This window comes from Panthera tigris, chromosome C2 (genome assembly GCF_018350195.1).
Source record: "Panthera tigris isolate Pti1 chromosome C2, P.tigris_Pti1_mat1.1, whole genome shotgun sequence".
NCBI lineage: Eukaryota > Metazoa > Chordata > Mammalia > Carnivora > Felidae > Panthera > Panthera tigris.
This window is the reverse complement of record NC_056668.1, coordinates 39,524,631-39,542,527: the sequence shown is the minus strand read 5'-3', so window position 1 is coordinate 39,542,527 and position 17,897 is coordinate 39,524,631. Positions and strand designations below refer to the sequence as shown.

Genomic DNA, 17,897 nt, shown 5'->3' with positions numbered 1-17,897 from the left:
TTGTGATTTTTAATAAGACAGAAAGACATTTCTGCTAAAATCAAGGTACATTATACCTGTCTTATTTATATTCATGCTTTATAGTTACAGTAACCATAAAGGTAAAAGAGATGAGTTTGGCATAATTCATACCCGAGGATTAAAATACTCACTTCAATGATTAAAATACTCAGATCAATGATTTCTTTTCCAAATATTAACAAAACATAATTTAATAATCTGTTTAATACTGTTTTTTACAGTATTTCATAAAATAGTTTCCTCTTCTTTGAAAACTGGATATTTGCCATTACTGGCTTTTTGTATCTTAGGTTATAATTTGAATGGATGCCCTCTTCTACTCTGTTGGCTCTTGAGGTGTACAATGTCAAGGTTGAGGGTGCTGACTCTGGACACAAACTACCTGGGTCTGTAACCAACTGTGCCATTTTCCAGCTAATCAGACCTGGGGCAAATCACTGAACCTCTCCATGTCCATTTCATGCATATAGAATCAGGATAATATCACCTTAATTTGGCTGTGGAAAGAATGAAATGAGCTAATACATATAAAACACCCAGAATAGGCCTAAACACATAATAAGCAGTAACAAGGTATTGCTTACCTATATTATTGTTCCCAGCTAACCTTTCCATTTTCTCGAGTAATGTCTTTACTTTGAAATTCACTCAATCCTAGATACCTTCACTCTATCAACTTCCCCACCTTTAGTCTATTTCTTTCTCCTTAATTTAAAAAAGAAATCTGTTTTTCTTGTCCTTGATTCCATTATTTTTATAATGGACTTGTTATAGGAATGTGTATCTAACATTGGTTTTTATTATCTAAAAAGATACATTGCAGGTTTCTTTGTGTTGTTGTTTTTCTCCTCGGCATCAGATCCTAAGCTCCTTGGGTTCAGAAAGGATGTGTTGTCATACTCTTCAATCATTTCCCTATTGAAAGATACATATATTTTTTAAACTTGACAATGCAATAACATCTTTATATTATTCTATATTTTAATATTTTTAATGCCAAAGTGACATTTGTATTTAGTATATTTGTACTGACTTGACATACTCAATTTCAAGCCCCCCTATATGTGAAGGGCACCCAACATTATCTATCTCCATAAACAGCATACATCTAAAGAGCCTGGTCCAAAACCAATAAATAATTCTATCTTAGGTCTAAGTGAGGATTTTGTGTGGATATCCCCATTTTTGTTTCTTGTTACACTTTGGTTTAAATTGGGGCATACTGCATGATATTTTGCCATTTCATTCTCTACCTTACACTTTATTTTGTTTTACATTCAATAATGCTACAGTACAAAGTATGACTACTTATAAACAAAAATATAAGTAACATGCCAACTTAGGTGGCATTTAAAAATTTAGAGACATAAGTGTAGGACAGAAATAATCATTGGCAAATTCTAAAAATCTCCTATTTCATATAAAAGGTAGATAACCAACAGAGAAATGAAATGGATTTTCAAAATCCTTTAGTTAGTAAGATATTGAGCCAGAATATATAAGGACAGACTCTTTTAGCATGCTTAAACTTTATAGGCAATGCTGTAGGGTCTGCTTGTCAATTCCCTTGTGACGGTTACTAGACAGGTTGTATGAGCTCGCGGGGCAGGATAGCCAAGAGCGTGGACTGTCTAAGGTTGCTCCTTCCAACATTTACTCACAGAGGAATATAAGGTTTGATCAGAGAAGGGTAAGCTACAGAAGGATCTCCTGTTGTACTTCCCTTCCTGGCTCCCATCTCTTTTCAGTGTTCAACATCCCCACAAGGATCCCCATCTATCAACTTCTCCAAATTCACAGCAGTTAGGCAGCTTCTTCTACTTGACTAAACAACAACACTCAAATGAGGGTATCTCAAAACATATGGATAAGCTTTGTACATTTATAGCCAAACAATGCGTGCAACAATTCCCTATGTTTCAGAGTGTTCGCTATGTTTTAACGTTAAAATGTAGATTTTTTTCTATAATTTCTGAACCCATGCTTTATAGTTCCAGAAATTTACCTCATTTCTCTCTTTGTCAAATCTTGCTTTTAAAAATATATGCCATAAAGAATGAGTCAGACTAGTCAGACATTTAGTCAATGAAAAAGCTAAATGAGTACCCTAAATGTGTGTGGCTGCACATCATTGGTTTTATAGTCTAAGAGAGTTCATGTGTTATTTGGAATATGTAACAACATGATCCTTTTTGAAAAATAAAATAAACTTTGCCCTGAATTCCTCACAATGTTAATAGTAGTTGCACATGAGTAAATCAAGACAGAATTTGTGCCCCCTGGCACAACAGAACATATGTATATATTTGCTCTTCAATCCAATAAGGACTCTAGAGTGCAGAACTACTACCAAGCAAAATAGAAATGAACTTCAATATAGGGGTAATGGGTTTGGTTCTTCAATAAAATAAACCTTAATAGCTATTTCACTTTCTATTTCAAATGGATAGAAATTAAGAGAGGCTCTGGATGTTAGAATTTGGTAAATTAGTAAGTATAAATAATTTACTAAAACAAAGGCATTGTGTTTTCTATACAAATAAGGTGGCCTTTTTGTAAGGCCTATTTCAAGCTACTTTTAAGTGGCCTTCTCTTCATTGTTTTATTCAGTCTTGTAACAAACACTTCTAGAGCAGCTACTATATAAAATACGTAATGCTGGTGAGTAACTCTGAGGGATGTGAAAATAAAATAGACATGAATTTTGTTCTAACGAAGCTGTAAGTCCAATAAAGATATTAGAGGTACATCAAGAATTAGATGACAATGAACAATGTGTGGCTGAAAAACTTTGGGCCACTAATAAAATTATGTAATTAATTGAATTTATGACTATAAATTTATGCTTGGTAATCTTTCAGAAAGCTGGAATATAATTAATATATTGAATTTAGAAATTTATCTTCATTGGGGCACCTGGGTGGCTCAGTCGGTTGAGCTTCCGACTTCAGCTCAGGTCGTGATCTCACAGTTTGTGAGGTCGAGCCCCACATTGGGCTCTGTGATGATGGCTCAGAGCCTGGAGCCTGCTTTGGATTCTGTGTCTCCCTCTCTCTCTGCCCCTCCCCAACTTGTGCTTTGTCTCTCTCTGTCTCTCAAAAATAAATAAATGTAAAAAAAATTTTTTTAAGAAATTTATCTTCATTTAAAAATATGTTACATATATATTAAAATACATATCTCCTTATACATCTGTTTTTCTTATGTTCAAGGAGGTAATTTGGAAGTTCAAAGATGCCTAAAAGCAGATGAAATAATAAAACAATTTTGAAAATAATTTTAGACATTTCTGATGCAAAGACATACAAGAATGTCCAAACTGCCTGAGTCTGAACTTATTGATAGACACAACAGAAATGATACACAGTACCCGAATGTACATAATGTTCAGACTCCTAGAGAATACTATATTGTTTTTACATGGTTTAATAGGAGAATTGCTAACCCTTGCCTTCTCTACTTCTACTGTAATTGTGAGAATTACAATTTAGGTTACAAGCCACTATTTCAAAACATGAAATAAAAATAAAAATTTTAATATTACGTTTATATAGTAGAATTTTAAAATAACCATTCATAAACAAAGACCTGGACATGGTTTGTTGAAATCTTCTTAATATGTACCTACACCCAGTTTGGGGATTACTCTCTACCTAAAACTATTATGAGGTTCTTATGATAACACAATCAATAATCATATTTAGTGATGGCCTACTCTATGTACAGCATAAAGAGATATAAAGAAGTATTAAAATGGGGTCTCTGCCTAATTAAGAATAATCTATTTTGGATGATGACAACTAACCCCACAAGCAAAGTCACTTGTACTAAGAGGGTTAAGGCACATTGGTTTGTCACATCAGAAGAGACTTTATAGGTTACAACAGTTTTTATGATAATAGTTGTTGCCTCTGGAGATGCAGAGTCTCACGTACTATGCAGAGATTAGTGGGCACAAGCTATTGTCTTATAAGGGAGCCTGTTCAGAAGCTATTTTCTCCTCATCTCTCTACTGAATGCTTACCTTTGGTTTTACTATCAGAAGGATGCTTATGAGTTTGCCTTTGTTGCTGTCATGAATTATCACAAATTTAGTGGCTTAAAACAGCTCAAATGTATTATTGTATAGTTATGGAGGCAAGAAGTCCGAAATGATCTCACTGGACTAAAATCAAAGTTTGATCAGGGCTGTGTTCCTTCTGGAAGCTCAAGGGGCATATCTGCCTCCTGCCTTCCCAATTTTTAGAGGCTGCTTGAATTCTTTGGCTACTTGCCCCTTCCTCCATCTTCAAAGCCAGCAGGGTAGCATCTTTAAATCTGTCTCTGACTCTGACTCTTCTGCCCTTCTTCCACATTTAAGGTCACTTGTGATTACATTGGGCCCACCCAGATATTCCCAAATTGTCTCCTTATTTTATTTTATTTTATTTTATTTTATTTTATTTATTTATTTTTTAAAATATTTTATTTATTTTTGAGACAAAGAGAGACAGAGCATGAGCAGGGGAGGGGCAGAGAGAGAGAGAGAGAGAGTGAGACACAGAATCTGAAGCAGGCTCCAGGCTCTGAGCTGTCAGCACAGAGCCCGACGCGGGGCTCGGACTCACGAACCATGAGATCATGACCTGAGCTGAAGTTGGACGCTCAAGCGACTGAGCCACCCAGTTGCCCCAGTCTCCTTATTTTAAAGTCAGTTAATTAGCAAACTTAATTCCATCTGCAACTTTAATTCCCCCTCGCCATTTAACAACGTAGTCACAGGTTCTAGGCAGTAGGATGTGGACATCTTGAAGGGACAGCATTTTACTTACAAAGGTGAGACTAATTTTTAAATCAAGTATGAATCATTGGTTCCACATAATATTGTTGGGCTATTCTAGTTGGAGACTGTTTTTTCAATGGTACCTCCCTAACACCTCTAACATTATAAAGAGCACTGTTGACCTTACTGACATGAATGTGCTATGCTCTTCCTTGTTATTACTATGTCATGGTTAGATGTGTACAAAATCTATCTAGCCTTCATCTGGCAGGAGTATTTTTGATGCTTTCTCATATCAGCCCTGGCAGATTCCTAGGAGAGGCAGTAAAAGATATCTGGACAAATTCTGACATGAAATTTCTCATTGAAACAGACCTGGTTTAATATTTTGTTCTAAATTCTGCCCTAGGGATATAGCACATTAGTATTTAATCAAAGTTTTATGTAACTGATATTTAATTTTGGACTCAAGCTGCATCCATAGTATTAACCACTGACATATTTAAATGTTTAAGTAACAGATTGCGTTTTTCTTTTATCTTTCATATATCTAGCACATATGGGTCCAATAAATATTGCAATATTGAGTCAACAATATCCAATCAAAAGTTAGCTTACAATGAAATACATTTTAAAAATGCATATTTAAATAAATCACTCAATTTTATTGTAAGAAAGATAAACTAGGTGGAACTAGATCAAAATGTTCAAGAAGTTTATTCTGTCATTCATTTCTTCACTTGTTCATTCACTTAATGCTCGAATTTTATTTTTATTAAGTGTTTATTTTTGAGACAGTGAGAGAGTACACATGCACGCGTGGGGGAAAGACAGAGAGGGGGAGACAGAGGATCTGAAGCGGGATCTGCACTGACAGCAGAGAGCCCAATGCGGGGCTCGAACTCATGAACCACAAGAGATCATGACCTCAGCTGAAGTCAGATACCTAACTGATTGAGCCACCCAGGCATCCCTATGCTAAAATTTTAGAGGCAAAAGAGATCTTATAGGTCCATTATCAGCTCTTCACTTTGCAAATAAATATATCAAGACCCCTAGCAAAGAATTGCTGAACTTCACTGTTGGCCAGTGAAAGGTCTACAGTTAGAAACTCAGATAACCCAACTCTCAAGCCAATACTTGACCTGTCTCATAGATTTGTCTTAATAAGGAAGCAAAGAATATACAAGAAGAGAGAAGATCTGGAAGGTAGTCTCTGAGAAATCTGCAGTAGTTGTTGATACATTTAAATATCTTAACTTATAAAGAAATGACAGGATGTTCCCACCACCTTCAGTGCCCAGGATATAATTCATGTTCATTGAAGCTGGTTGTGTAGATATGAGGAGCCAGCCCTTAAGGTAAACTTCTCATTCTCTTAAGTATTTTGAGCTAGGAATTTTTTTTTCTTTCAAAGAATAATCTCTGCTATTCAATATAGAGATTCGGTAGAGTACTCATTAATATTTTCATAGAGACATTCTAATTTTCATGAAGACAAAATTATTCTAGGTCAGAAGCATAAATGGGCAGAGATGAGATTATTCCCTAAAAGGAATGATGCAGAAATGGGATTGGGATTATGGAGATGGGATTTTTTGAAGCTCTATTCACAATCTGCTAAGGAAATTAGAAAGCGATGAAAGCAATTCCCATGAACAAGTCAGGATATAAACTTGTACCCAGATCATCATTAATGTCTAAGCCATCAGAGACTGTTCTTAATTCTCACATTTTTCTCAAACCCAGCCTAAGGTTATCCTGGTTGAGGCGTTGGGGTAAGGATTGAGCGAAAGTACTAGTATTTCCATGAGACATATTCTGCATTGCAGAAGCAAAAAGCACAGAAATAAAAAGGGTAGACATTATAACTCAACATTACAAAGATTCAGTATATTCTGAGTATGTTTTTACCCTGGAAAAATAAATTACAACAGGTTTTATGTCAAGAGAATGCCTAATGATAAACTAGACTTTACCAAGATAGAATCAGAAATGTTGATCAGTTATATTAAAACAAATATAAATTATGGTTAATATTAGTCATTTAGTAATATCTGACATTACAAGAGAGGGCAGTTTCTTTTTCTACATTTCGCTCATAATCCATTACATAGTAAAGCAGATCTAAGCACAGGATTGTGTTACCAAAGGAGGTTGGAGACTCTCTCCTTGGGGGTCATAAATATAGTTTTCCATCTGCTGGAGACTGTTTAGGTGAAACATGCCTGAAGTCAGGGGCTGGATCAGATGATCTCTGGGGGTCTCTTCCAGCCTTTTGAGTCTTTGAGAGAAATTTCTAATCAGCATGTTAATGAGTACTTTAAATTTGTATTCTGGTTTCCTTGAAGATAATTACCAGAAATGCTAAGTGGAGAACAGCATTTCTAAATACCCGTTTAAAAGAAGAAGACAGAAAGAAAGAAAGAAAAAAATAAAACAAAACAAAACACAGTATTCTGCTTAAAAAGAAAAAAAAAAAAAGAGGTAATGTGACCCGCTTGATATCAAAGAAGGCAATTACCTGAGAAGGTAGTATGGTTCAGCGGTCTTGGTAACGTCTGAAAAAGTCCAAGGCTACTGGATCTTTTCCCCGTTCTTATGATGTCTTGCTGTGTGACCCAGGGCAAGTCACTTGACCTTAGTTTCCTCATCTGAAAACACAAGACACCAGGAGTTGTGCTTGATTACCTGACTAATATCAAGCTACAGGAATTAAATGAAGAATGGAATTTCATTTTGGGCTTCGTCACCGCTGTGGCGATGACAGATGGGAATCATATGAATTAGGTTAGCCCCTGCGCTTCATTAACCGACAGAAAGAGAGTCTGAATGACATGGAATGGATGGTAAACTTAACTTTGAAAACCCTTTAAGAAACCTTAATTTAGATATTATATAGGTGATACATACAGCAAAGATTTATTTCTATTTCTGCATTATGGAAAATCAATTGTAATATTATCCTATGTGTTTCATTAATCTAGTTACTCCAAAACTGGCTCTGGGAAAAACATGTACTAGGTTAGCCCAATATCTCTTCTTTTTGTACTTAGTTTTTCAAGAGGAAAAAAACTTTTTTTATTAATATTGACATACAGCTTCTTTAGAAGTAAAACAAAAGTGTATTAGTCCAAATTATTTTTCTCCCTCTGTCCTTTCCTTCTCTACCTATAGTAAAATAAGTTTAATCTGAATTTTTAGATTTCTTGTCATAAAACATGATTTTCTCTGGGTCACTAAACTGGTAGTCTTCCAAAACTGGCACATAGGGTTAAAGACTTAGCCGTGTGCTATTTTCTTTCAGCTCCTTTTTTTTTTTTCTACCAGAGATCACTGCTTGTTTTAATAAACATACCCTAAAGAAGAAATCCAATGAGGTAGGAATTAAACAAACTTATGTTTGACACACTCTTTAGAGAAGACAAATAACAAATTAAAAAAAAAAAAAAACCTAAGATGATATAAAGATGAATTGATGTTATGTTTGTGACCAAGTTTGGAAAACTGAAACATTTATACAAGATTAGATGCCTGAGTACTACTGATGGCCATGATCTACATTTCCATAAACTATATATTTCCATTAAAGTGAAATATATAAATTTCCATTAAAGTGAAAGAGCCAGATCCATCCTGAAAAAGTAGTTAGCATTTTGTTAGAGACTGCAATTGTATGCAGCCTTTTGTTCACAAACACTAAAGAGAGGGCAGGGATAGCACTGGAAATACTGCTCTACATAAAGGTTTAGGGAATCATAAATTCTGGTTCCGACTCTGCTATTCAGCTTTTAGATGTCATTATACCTTAGTCCCACCATCTGTACAGTATGAATAATCATATTTTGCTAACTCACAGGTGTGTTGTAAAAAATAGACAATAAAAAGTAACTCTGAACATACAACCATTCTCAGAGCCCTCATAATAAGGAAAACAAATGGTTAAGAGATACAAAACAAATGGGTTGAACTTTACAATAAAATTCTGAGAATGACATTTAACTTGATATAAAAAAATTATCTAACAATGTTTACCTACCAAAATTCTCATATAACTTAACTTTATTTGCAAAATATACATGATTTGGACTTTGGAATGAAATTCCAAATAAAGTGAAATTCCAAATCCAAATCATGTATACTTTGTGAATAAAATTTTATTCCAAAGTCTTTAAAGGACAGGAAAGGAGAAAACACATCCTGAACCTACAGAGTTTTGTTTTTGTTTTTTGTTTTTTTTTCTCTCTGTTGAGGGATCAGCTAATGGTAGATTCTCACTATAGGTCTATGCAGTATTTAATATGAAATTATACCTTTAACTGAAAAACTCAACAGTATACTTTATCAGAAGAGCATGGACCAGGGCAACTATTAAGAGTGGAAGGAACACAGGGTGCCTGAGTGACTCAGTCTGTGAAGCATCTGACTTCAGCTCAGGTCATGATCTCATGGTTTGTGGGTTCAGGTTCAAGCCCCACATCGAGCTCTGTGGTGACAGCTCGGAGCCTGGAGCCTGCTTTGGATTCTGTGTCTCCCTCTCTCTCTGCCCCTCCCCTGCTCATGCTTTGTCTCTCTCTGTCTCTCAAAAATAAATAAACATTAAAAAAAATAAATAAATAAAACAAAATAAAAGAAGAAGAAGAAGAAAAGTAGAAGGAACACATTTTCGTTCCAGGTGTTGACATTTATTACAACACACGGGTAAAATGCCCAGACAGCCTTTGTGTCTCTCCCTTCTAAATTTTGAATTCCAAGCATACCAAATCTACATGCCCAATTTGATCAGCTAACCCCAGATATTCAGAGTACATATATGTTCCCTAAGCTCCCACTTTTGCTTATTAATGGCCTATTCCCAAAATAGGAAAAATTATTGTGAACCAGGAAATCAGCCCAGGTGGTGACTTTTAAAAAGCAGAGGGGAAGTTAGGGGCGCCTGGGTGGCTCAGTCAGTTAAGCGTCTGAACTTCGGCTCAGGTCATGATCTCATGGGTTGTGCGTTTGAGCCCTGCGTCGGGCTCTGTGCTGACAGCTTGGAGCCTGGAGCCTGCTTCGGATTCTGTGTCTCCTTCTCTCTCCACCCCTCCCCAACTTGGGCTCTGTCTCTCTATGTCTCTCAAAACATAAATAAATGTTAAAAAAAGAAAAATTTTAAAAGCAGAGGGGAGGTGGGTGGGGGGATGAGTTAAATAGGTGAGGGGGATTAAGGAGTGCACTTGTGATGAGCACCGAGTGTTGTATGGAAGTGTTGAATCATTGTACTGTACACCTGAAATGAATATCACACTGTATACTAACTAACCGGAGTTTATTTTTTTTAAATTTTAATGTGTATTTATTTTTGAGAGAGAGAGTGAGAGACAGAGTGTGAGTGGGGAATGGCAGACAGAGAAGGAAACAAAGAATCTGAGGCAGGCTCTAGGCTCTGAGCTGTCATCACAGAGCCCCACACGGGGTTCGAATCCACAAACTGGGAGATCATGACCTGAGCCGAAGTTGAACACTCAACCGACTGAGCCACCCAGGTGCCCCACTAACCGGAACTTAAATAAAAACTTTAGGGGAGCCTGGGTGTCTCAGTTGGTTAAGCGACCAATCCTTGGTTTTGGTTCAGGTCATGATCTCAGATTTCATGAGTTTAAGCCCTGAGTCAGGCTCTGTACCAGCAGCATGGTTCCTGTTTGGGATTCTCTCTCTCTCCCCCTCTCTCTCTGCCCCTCCCCCACTTGCTCTGTCTCTCTCTCAAAATAAATAAACTTAAAAATCCTTTTTAAAAAAGCATATTACTGAATGTTAGTAAGCCTTTGGTATATGGGAGAAAGATAACACTCTCACTTCCTTTTCTTCATGCTTGAGAGAACATTTGCTACCATCTGTAGCCCAACAATTTTTGTCTTAACCCCTTTACCCTCCATGGGAGAAAATCAGAGTTAAGACATGCAGAGACAGGGGCGCCTGGGTGGCTCAGGTCACGATCTCGCGGTTCGTGAGTTCAAGCCCCGCGTCGGGCTCTGTGCTGACGGCTCAGAGCCTGGAGCCTGTTTCGGATTCTGTGTCTCCCTCTTTCTGACCCTTCCCCGTTCATGCTCTGTCTCTCTCTGTCTCAAAAATAAATAAACGTTAAAAAAATAATTTAATTAAAAAAAAAGACATGCAGAGATGAAAGTTGTGTTTACAAATTCCTTTCCTTATATGACTTTCTGGGAAGATTTTGCCCTCAGCATACCTCTTTCTTTTACCAACCTCCCTTGGCTTCTTCCTTTTGTGAAATTTGAACTTCTCTTTTTTTATCTTTATTTTATTTTTTAATTTGGGAGAGAGAGAGAGAGAGAGAGGTACAGGGAAAGAGAGAATCTGTTTTTCTTTTTTAAGGAGGGTGTCACATCTCTCCCCTGTTTTATTATTATTTTTATTATTATTTATGTTGAGAGAGAGTGAAACAGAGCACGTGAGCGGGGGAGGCACAGAGAGAGGGAGAGAGAGAGAATCCCAAGCAGGCTCCTCACTGTCAGCACAGAGCCTGAGGTGGGGCTCGATTTCATGAACTGTGAGATTATGACCTCAGCTGAAGAGCTGGACACTTAACTGACTAAGCCACTCAGGTGTCCCTGAGAAGGAGAGAATCTTAAGCAGGCTTGATGTTCAGCGTGGAGCAACCTGGGGCTTGATCCCACAACACTGGGATCCTGACCTGAGCCGAAATCAAGAGTCAGACACACAACCAACTGAGCCATCCAGGTGCCCTGAAATTTGAGCTTCTTTTTTAAATTTTTTTTTTTCAACGTTTATTTATTTTTGGGACAGAGAGAGACAGAGCATGAACGGGGGAGGGGCAGAGAGAGAGGGAGACACAGAATCGGAAACAGGCTCCAGGCTCCGAGCCATCAGCCCAGAGCCTGACGCGGGGCTCGAACTCATGGACCGTGAGATCGTGACCTGGCTGAAGTCGGACGCTCAACCGACTGCGCCACCCAGGCGCCCCTGAGCTTCTTAAAAGAAAAATGAGATAAGTAACACAGTTAAATATGTTGAAAACCCCTGCTTTTAAGTGTTAGGAAAGTAGGAAGAAAAGATAATGTCAAGTATGGGTAGTCAAAATTGTGAAAATCATGAACAGTGAATGAAAAGCATGGGTCAGAGAAAAGGGCCATTTTGTTTTGTGATTCCCATCAGTGACCTTCCCACCTGCCATTTCATTGGTGTAGTGCAGAAGGTCACAATACTTTGAGGTAAAGAGCAAGTGATGGTGAGAAAGAAAGCAAAGTCAGCAGGTATAAAATACACTTCAAAATTTTGAGAGTTCTCCAAGAAGGGTAGGAAGTGATGTCATCTATTGAGAAAGAAGTAAATGGATGGAATTGTGAGTGGAGAAAAAAAACAGAGAAGTTCTAGAAGGGTCACTGTGCTGAGTTCCCTTGGAATCAACAATATTTTGTTGTTTATAAGGAACAATTTTTTTTCCCTAACATTTTAACAACTGATGGCAACTAAGCATCACTGCTGGCTCAGTCTTGATGTAACTGCTGTTTCCAGCACATATGGGAACTCCATCATGGCTATTCATATTGTCACTTAAATTGAGTTATGTGCATTGCTGAAAATGTCATCAAAAAGATTACTTACTTTGTGATTCAGTATTGAAACAATAAGTTATTTTGTACTCAGAAAGGCATGTACTCAGAGCAGTGGAGCATGAATTAGATATTAATGAAGCAAATATTCATGGGGGGGGGGAGATGAACACAACTCTATAAATTTCTTGTAAAGAACAACCAAAAGCTCTAATGAGATCCAAGAATGTAAGACATATATTTATTACTGAGTTGTTTATAAAAAGGTTGGCTATCACACACCAAGCAACGCAACTGAAGGAAAGGAAAATTGCATACACCTCAGAACAGATGAATGCACTTTTACATCAATGAGAAATTGGTGTGACCAATCCAATTGTAGCCCAGGATTATCTTTAAGGTCCTTCACATCCACTGGTCAGAAACTTCCAGCTAATTGAATAGTAGCACTTTCACTTCCAGCAACATGTGATTCAACTGAAGAAAACTGAATAAATATATGTTGAATCAAATAGGATAAGCTGATGAATACTGGAGCTCTTTGACATGCTGTAAAATTATAGTGTCAATACCAAAGCACTAAATGAAGGTCGTGAGCATTGATAAAGAAAGGCAATGTATCACCATGACGCTGTGTATAACTGCCAATGACCAAATGTTTCCTTCATGGTGAATTTTAACTTCAAGCTATTTCTGAAAAATATCTCCTCAAAAATGCTACTCTGTATTTGCATACATATGTATGGGTACACACTTGTGCACACACACGCACACATGCAGATGGCTGGGGAATGGCTAAGCTGATAAACGAGATAAATGCTTTCTGAAAGAGGTAACCAGGAAGCTTTCTTCACAAGTGTTAATATTTTACTTCATTTATATATTTTTTAATGTTTGTTTATTTTTGAGAGAGAGAGAGACAGAGGATGAGGAGGGGTGGGGCAGACAGAGAGGGAGACACAGAATCCGAAGCAGGCTCCAGGCTCTGAGCTGCCAGAACAAAGCCCAACACGGGGCTGGGACTCACAAACCATGAGATCATGACCTCAGCCGAAGTCAGATGTTTAACCGACTGAGCCACCCAGGTGCCCCAATATTTTATTTCTTGATTTTAGTTTGTTAGTGTACATCCACTGGACTAGTTTAAAAATAAGCTTACTGAAACTATAATGACTTGTCATTATTCCTGCCAATGTGAGTGAACAACCGCAACCTCATGATTTTCAATCAGCTAACCATGTAGTCACCATCTGAAGCAGGTCCTTGTTTTGAAAGAAAAATCTCTATTAACACATTGTAGTAAGACTTATAAAGTGTCAGATATCAAAAACTGCCAAATGGGGAACACCAGAGGGGCTCAGTCGGTTGAGCGTCCAGCTTTGGCTCAGGTCATGATCTTACAGTTTCTGAGTTTGAGCCCTGCATCAGGCTCTGTGTTAATAGCTCTGAGCCTGCAGCCTGCTTCGGATTCTGTGTCTCCCTCTCTCTCTGCCCCTCTCCTGCTCGCACTCTGTCTCTCTCTCTCTCTCTTTCAAAATATGAATAAACATTAAAAAAATGTAGAAAAACTGCCAAAAGGAAGTCAAGAGTCTAGATGAAAATTTTGAAGAAAATAGTGAAGATGGAAGAAGTAACTTCATCCACAACATACTTAGCAGCCCAGGGAATGACAATTGGTATGAAAACATGCTCATTGATGAATAAGTCAAAAAGCGATTCAAGAGTGGAATCTGAAAGCGAATATATTTTAGAAATTCCAAAAGCAATTGGGATTGAGATTTAGAAAAGTTATATAACCTGCCCAAAACGATAGTTTGCTTATAAATTACATTTCAAAACTTTTGCACATCTAAATAAGCCTAAAACAGCTCATGCAATAACTATAAAATTTTTGAAAATAAAAGTTTCAAGAAGGTATTATATCACAGCTTAATTGGCTGAATTGCTTCCTTCTCAATTGCAAATAAAATAACGGCACTTCTAAGAATTGATGGCATCTTAAATGAAGTAGTGTAACAGGAGTTTTTGTGATGTTATTTGCCATTTTTCTATGTACTCTCATTCATTGATCTGTGCAACCCATAATAAGTAGCAACTTTGTTCTAGGAATTCCATTAAAAACTAAGGATAAAAAGGCTAATGAGGCATAGTCTTTTGATCCATGTGTTTGCAGTCTAGCATAAATAACTATAAGGTGATAAGGTGTATGTAATAATGCTATTATTGGAGTGTTTATAAGGAAGTCACTGGCTCTCTGCCTGGGAGATCTTGAGAAAATTTAACAGAAGAGAAAATAGAGATTAAATCATGAATAAGAGTTCATTAGACAAATAATAATAACTAAAAAACAAGGAACTTATTTTGAGCAGAGAGAACAATATATGCCAAAGGCCCAGTGGTAGTAAAGGGTCCTAGGATGTTCAACAGGTAGGGTGAAGATAACAATCACAGAAACATTAGCAGCAACTTACAGGGGTAAATTGGAACCAGGTTTTGAAATATCCTCTGTAGTAATGGGGAATACTAAAGAATTTTTCCCAGCATTTTATTTTTATTTTTTTTTATTGCGGTAAAATATACATGACAAAATATATAGCATTTTAACTACTCTTAAGTGTACAGTTCAGTACTGTTACATACATTTACATGGTGGTGCTGACATTTGATGTTTGAGATAATTTTGTGGTGGATGAACTGGAAATTCAAAGCCAACAAATAAAAGATGAATTCAACATTTCAATTGAGATATGATCGGATTAAAGTTAGAATTGGAGACTACTGTTAAGAGGGAGACAATTAAAACAAAGTTTGCAGGAAGAGGATTATTTGAGGGGAATACCAATGAGTTCCATTGCAGACATTTTATTTTGATATGTCTATGAAACATCTGTAGGAAGCCCTTCAGTATACAATTGGAAGTAAAGTTTCAGAGCTCAGGGAAGATGTGGAACTAGAGTCATTAGCCTTGTTGAAATGAATTATCTTAAGGAACCTGCATGAAAGTGAAGGAAATAAAATCAAGGATGAAATCTTGATGAAACTCAGCCTTTAAGAGCTCACTAAGAATAAGGAGTCAATAAGGGACACTGTGTGGGAATAGCAGAGAAACGAACTAAGAAAGACATTGTAAACCTCAAATAAGGAAAGTATTTCAAGGGGCAAAGGCATCTAACAAGCATCATATATTAACATTCCAAGAGAATAAAGCTTTTAAAATTGTTCATTGGATTTGACAATTGAGAGGTCATTGATGCCTCTGGCCAGGAAGAGGTTATGGGCAGAAGTGGACAGAAGAACAATAACAGAAATAATAGGAATAAAAATATAAAAGCATATGAATAATAATAGGTAATATTTATGGAACATTTACACATAACACTTATATAGTGCCAGGCATTGTACAAATGTTATATAACATTATGCCTTTCAATTCCTCTACCAACTTTTTCATGATAGGTATGAATATTGTATAGGCTTAGAAGAATTATATAACTTGCCCAAAGACGAATAGCTTTCTACAAATACTAATGCTGAGTTTACACTAGTATATACACCATCGACAAGGAATAAATGGAAACTTTGGATATTTACAAAAGTAAGTATAAAGCATTCTTTCGAGACATTTGACCACAAATGGAGGAAGGGAGATAAGTCAGTACCTCCTGGAAGAGGGAGTAATATTGAGGCAAATTATGGGGGCGGCAAGGGTTGGGTTTTTGTTCTTTTGTTTTTGTTTTTGTTTTTTTGGAGGGGTGGTAGGAGGCAGAGTTGTTTTTAGGTTGAAGAAGACTTAAACTATTTTAATTAGATAAGTAAAACAGAATTTCAATAATGCAAAAGACAAAGAGAATAATTAGTGAAATGAGAGCCCAAAGAAGGAAAGAAAATAAACTTTTTAGTTCATGGGTCAAAGGCTTACTCTCTGAGAATAGGATAAATCTGATCTCAGACACAGAAGAAAAGGAAAAAGGAATGGGTGGCATTACATATAGATAACTGAATATGGTAGTGAAGTTATGGAGTTTTTTACTGAGATTCATCCTTTCTAACTGTGGAGTATGGTTGAGGATTTAAAGAGTGTAGTAAATATTTATAATAAATGTCTCAAAGAATTGGAAAAGAAGAATTTCTTTGAATTCTTTGAATATTTTGATTCTGTTGAATTATAATAGCAAGCACGTTAATGGTTCAGTTTAAAGTAGAAACCATAACTTTGTGTGAATATCAATAAACATCGCTATGTGGTTCACCTTTCCCAGTGTGTAAGGCATTGATGATAAAAGAGAATAGAAGCTGGTGCTTGTATTGATCCATGGACAGTGATTGGTTCAGAGAATGTACTAGAGAGATGAGAAAGGGAGAGTGTTCAGGAAAGTGGTGAAAATATCATAATGGGGAAATATACCAGTACGAGACTGCTAAGCAGGGTGGGGTTGACTATAGAACGGCTGGTTGGGATCAAAGAAGAAATGTGGCCTAGAGAAAGAGACTCAGAGAGAGGAGGTGAGCAATGGGTGTTTGAGAACACCAGAATTTCAGGATTTAAGCTTACAGAAGTACTCCTGAGAGTTGACTAGTTCACATGTTCCATCTTTTGCTAAAGAAGGAGGGATGAGAGATCCCCCAATTAAAATCATGTCCAGAAAATGTAATTTAAAAGTAAATAAGAGTTTGGGGGCACCTGGTTGGCTTAGTTTGTTGAGCTTCTGACTCTCAATTTCAGCTCAGATCATAGTCCCAGGCGTGTACTGAGCCCTGTGTGGCTCCACACTGAGGATGAAACCTGCTTGGGATTCTCTCTCTCCCTCTTTCCTTCTGTCTCTCTCCTCTGCTCATGCTCATGCTCATGCTCATGCTCTGTCTCTATCTCTCTCTCATAAATACATACATACATACATATATACATACATACATAAATGTAAGTAGGGGTTTTAAATAATTTGAAATTTTACTCCTGGTTGAGTGATTCAACGTTATTATTCAACAGTAGTTTTGACAGAGAAAAGTAATTCTCAAGCATACAATTCCAACAAAAATATAGAAATTCCTAGGCCTAACTGCTAAGTTTGTGAAAACTGATCCTTTTCCTCACCACACTCTGAAACAGACGCTCTGTGAGTACACAGGGCAGTTCCTTTTTGACCCTCAGTCCTGGTTAAATGTGGCTACTACTGCTATTCTATTTCTAGAAGCCAGTATTTCCCTCAAGGTTAAAACTTGGACCTGTGAGAACAGAACCATTATTCTTCCTCAAGGGTTAGTTTTTGTGTTTGTAATCAGTCACTGATGATTGGCAATCCTTTTTGAGGAAATTTACTCATGTTTTCACATCTCTTTATCACTAAGACTGTTCTCAAGTACTTGCATAGTATCGATTTGCATAATGTACTCCATCAGCATTTATGTGACATTTTATTATTTCATCTTTTCTATTGCTTTTTTACCCTTTGCCTTTAGCTGTTATATGAAGAAGAAGAAGAAGAAGAAGAAGGAGGAGGAGGAGGAGGAAGAGGAGGGGGAGGAGGAGGAGGAGGAGGAGGAGG

General features: G+C 36.9%; 1 long non-coding RNA gene across 2 annotated transcripts in view; it reads right to left on the bottom strand.

Moving 5' to 3' along the window:
• Positions 1 to 615: 615 nt before the first annotated feature.
• LOC122241970 overlaps positions 616 to 17,897 on the bottom strand; it is a 102,553-nt gene continuing 85,271 nt past the window's right edge. For both annotated transcript variants that reach the window (XR_006222081.1, XR_006222082.1), the window contains 2 exons: positions 7,308 to 7,437; positions 616 to 936 (listed from right to left, as the gene is read on the bottom strand). This is a non-coding gene — a long non-coding RNA (uncharacterized LOC122241970). The remainder of the gene's footprint in view (positions 937 to 7,307; positions 7,438 to 17,897) is intronic.